Raw genomic sequence first — 4,462 nt, forward strand, 5'->3', positions numbered from 1 at the left:
CGAACATCTGGAAAAGCATCTTTTATACAGATATTTGCTTATCCCTCTGTTGTCAGTTTAGTGTCCCAGCTCCCAGCTTCAATTACCCTGAGTCCCTCACCCAGAGATCTTCTGTTTTGCTCTTTCAGACAATAAACTGCCAGGCCATAGCTGTAGGAGGGGAAGGAAAGGGAGTTGTCTAGGGGCTCGTATTGTGAAAGATGATGGGGCATGTGTCTAACTTTTTCATAAACAAACATTCAATTCATCTTGAGTTGTTTTTTTGTTACATCAGCACTTAATTTTTAATTTTAATTAAAATTGACAGTTCACATGAAGAACAGGACTAGAGTAGTGTTGAACATAAACTTCTGAAAAATTACATATGTATATATACATAGATACAAGAAACAAAACAGGCCAGCAGAAGTTTAAAAAAGGGGCAACTTGCTTTATTGCAGTTGAATGAAATATGCTCATTAAGGTAGCATAATGCTCAGGTCACACCAGACAAGGATGAGGGGACAAATACAGAGGACAAATTTCCAAGTAGTATTTATCTGGGTTCCTGCAGCCTCAAAAAATGTTCAACATTTTCAAAATATTCAACAGGAACCCTTTACAAAAACGACTACAGTGTCTTCAACAGATTTTATTGGCACACGTATGCTTTGCTCCAGATCGTGTTCATGTCCAATATACAGCCCCACCTCTCGGGCAAGGTAGGCAAGGGAGTGAATTTCTACTTTACATGTGTTTTAGGGAACCATACTGTGATCATTTATTTCTGAACACGAGAAAAAGCTAGAGTGGCACAAATGAGTAATAAAGTAATTATACTAGAAAAAATATAAGTACCCTGGCATATTCATGAAGGTGGCAATAAATGTAGGCATGAGAAAAAGACTGTAAAGTTATAGAAAAGATAAACTTTGGGTTTCTAAACAAATTAAAAAAATTGATTTTTGCCTTTACCATTCAGACTTATATAGAAAAATATAAACAGTGGACCTAGTTACCAAAACAAAAGACAAACAAAACCCCCAACACCTTAGCATCCTAAGCTGCGGTATGACCTTAAAGTTTGGCCTAGCTAGTTTGATTGTCAAATTTTCTCCAAGTTTGTCCATGATCTTAAACGCATTCACGTAGTCAGAATGTTGCACGTGGGGTAAATCTTTAATGCAAGCAGCCAAGTCTTTGCTGACAAAGCCAGCCTCAATGGTCTCAACACAGAACTCTTTGAAAGCCTTTGCAAAGAAGCCAGGCTCTTTGTTGTTATCAAGCTTAGCTCGGAGACTTAAAAATCTCTGGTACAGGCAAAAATGGAAGGAATGGGATTGGTGGATACCTCTTATCCTTTCTGGTGCATGCCATAGTGTCTTGTTACCATCCTGTGGGCAACCTCTGCTTCTACTGTCTTGCCTTCTGGCCAAACCAGCACGCTGGTCATCATGCCAAGAGAGCCAACACCTTGGGCTGTGGAGTCTGACTACACGTCACCATCAGAGTTTTTACAGGCCCAGATGAAACTTCCCTCTGATTTCATGGCTTGTATCACCATATCATTGATGAGCCTATGTTCACACCAGATCTTTTGGGTTTAACATTGGAATTTGTACTGCTTGTCATATATCTCCTGAAAGATGTCTTTAAAATGCCCATCATATTTCTTCAGAATAGTGTTTTTGGTGTGCAAATACAAAGACCAACCCTTAGAGCCATCTGGAAAGAACTGTGTGCAAAACTGTCTATTTTGATGATATATCCTGATTATACATTCCCATGGCAATGCACCATACTCTTCAAAGTTATGTACCAAGTATGTCACATTTTGAGATCCATCACTTGGCATGTAGATTATCCCTACTCTGCCAGGTCCAGAAACAACAAAATCTGTTGCTCTGTATTGATCTACATAAGCATGATGACTTTTGATGATGGATTTTACCTATCTACTCAAAAGCTGGGGGATATTTTGCCGATAATAGCTTCCCTGAAGATAGTGCCACTCAGAATATTTCAGATGGTGCTATTTGGAAATTTCCACATTTGTTTCAACTTGAATTCTTCACCTCTTTCTTATTGGGGTGATAGTATCACACTTGATGCCAATGTTATACTTCTTTATAGCTTCTGCAGCATCCTTGGTGACGTGGTCTTTGGTGACATCATGATTCTCTAAGCTAAATCATAGCTGTGCAAGTCCAACTCCACATAAGGTAAAATGAGCTTTTCTTTAATCAAATTCCAAATTATTCACGTCATTTCTTCTCCTTGCCTCTCTACTACAGAGCCACCGTGTATTTCCTGGGACATTCTGAATTTGATAAACTACACCTATACAGTGAATCAACTTCCAATCACCCCAGCACTGATCAGTCTTGCAGATTCTGCTGCATACAAATTGACCTTCTGCAGAAGCAGATGTGCTGGCAAGGAGCCGGGGAAGTTGTAGCCATTCACATTCCAACAGGAGCATGATCAGGCAATGCCAGCTGGGCGACAGCTGTCTGCTTCCAAAACTGTCCCTGCAGAAATTCCCCATCTTGTGTTTTTTTTTTTTCAATTAATTAAAAAAAAATTTTAAATAAGGTTTAGGTTTCATAAATGTTACATAAAAATTATAAGGGATTCCCATATGCCCCACTCCCTTCCCTCCCACACTTTCCTACATTAACAACTTCATTAGTGTGGTACATTTTTTAAAATTGATGAACGCATACTGAAGCATCACTACTAACCATGGACTACAGTTTACATTGTAGTTTATACTCTGTCCCACACAATTTTGTAGGTTACAACAAAATATACAATGGCCTGTATCCATCATTGCAGTGTCATGCAGGACAACTCCAATGTCCCGAAAATGCCCCCATATTACATCTATTCCTCCCTCTTCCATCCTTCAGAACTGCTGGTGGCCACTGCCTTTATATCATAGAGTTCTTCTATTGATAGAATAATAATAAATCTATAGTATAATAATAATAAGTCTACTTTAGTCCATTGTTCATTCCCCAATCTTGAGGATTTGGGGATGGTGATCCCCACTCTGCTTCTAATTGAGTGGGAGCTTGGATCCCATGGGCAGATGGGTGGAGCTATCTTGCTTGAAGTGGCAGACACTCTCTGTTCCTTGGGATGGGCATTGTCCATCATCATCTCCTTGGATATACATAAAATGAAAAATTACTCAGTTGAAAGAATGAATGCAAAATTAACACACCAGATAACATAGATGAATCTTGAAGACCTTATGTTGAGTGAAGTCAAGCACCGAAGGACAAATATTACATGACCTCACTGATATGAATTAAGCAAATTGAACAGACTCACAGAACTAGAGTCTGGAAGATAGGTTTACAGGAGACAGAAAGGGAGTAGAGGGAGGTGAACAGAAGCCCATATGGGCAAAATCTATGATAAGGTGGAATGGTGTAGTTGTGCAGTGGATGAGTGTGACAGTGGTGCAGTGATGTGATTGGGTTCTATTGTGCTGGTATGTGAAGGGCAGTAGGGTGGGGGCTTAGGTTAGACTATCCATGGAACCAGGGGGAGGGTTGGGGGAAAGAGCAGGTGAACTCAGGGGAATTGCTGGTCTGTGGTTAAAACCACAGTGTTGGGAATGTTCATTTAGCAAATATGGCAGGGTAGGATTACTGGTGCAGGGTGTTGGATGTGGGGGATACATGCGATAGGGCATACCCGGGGCAGGCTTCTGTGGAATATGTAAGTATTCATCTTGTCCATAGTATGTTATATCAGTGGATGGAGACCTACATAATAAACAAGAAAATATCAAACTCCTATCCTGGGAAGTCCTACTATGTTATATTAAAATATATTTGGGTTTAGTAACTCTCGTCATCAGTATTGGGCTTAACTGAAGCATTGATTCTATTAATCATTAAATTGTTGCAGCTCTAATTGTCTATAAATAAAATGTGAGCATATAGCTGTCCACCAGGTGGCAGCAGTATCTTCAAATTGTTGACCAAGTATGAGCGCCTGTTCAGTGTGCTCCAAGTTGTAGAAATGTAAAGAGGATGAGTTTGAACTCTGTTCCTGCCCTCTACTAACTTACAATCTGGATTCTGAAGCTCAAATATATGTACTTTCAGTTTGTCTTTTTTCTTTTTCTTTCGGTTGTTAAAAAAATTCTTTACATAGACTCTTCTCAAGTGTCAGAAGAAAAAGTAAGGCTATTATACATTACAGCCATTTGCCAGTGTAAATGCTGAGCTACAAAGTGGCGTGTGGCATACAAATTCCAATTTTGGTAGAAACCACCTCCTTCCTAAAGTCAATCGAATAGACATTCTTTTCACTAAAAATATGAGTGGTTTCAGGCCCTACATTTCATGAATTTTTCTCAGCCTCCAGAAATTTTAAACTAGCATTTATTTATTAGGAGGCAGTTATGTTTTTTTTCTGCATCCAGTTCATATTCATCACATTTATTTTATAGTCTACTTTCTTC

The 4,462-nt window shown here is 39.2% G+C and overlaps 1 pseudogene; it reads right to left on the minus strand.

Moving 5' to 3' along the window:
- Positions 1 to 424: 424 nt before the first annotated feature.
- On the minus strand, positions 425 to 2,467 carry LOC101418708 (isocitrate dehydrogenase [NADP] cytoplasmic-like; annotated as a pseudogene).
- Positions 2,468 to 4,462: the final 1,995 nt, after the last annotated feature.

The sequence above is a fragment of the Dasypus novemcinctus genome, chromosome 11 (genome assembly GCF_030445035.2).
Source record: "Dasypus novemcinctus isolate mDasNov1 chromosome 11, mDasNov1.1.hap2, whole genome shotgun sequence".
Lineage (NCBI taxonomy): Eukaryota > Metazoa > Chordata > Mammalia > Cingulata > Dasypodidae > Dasypus > Dasypus novemcinctus.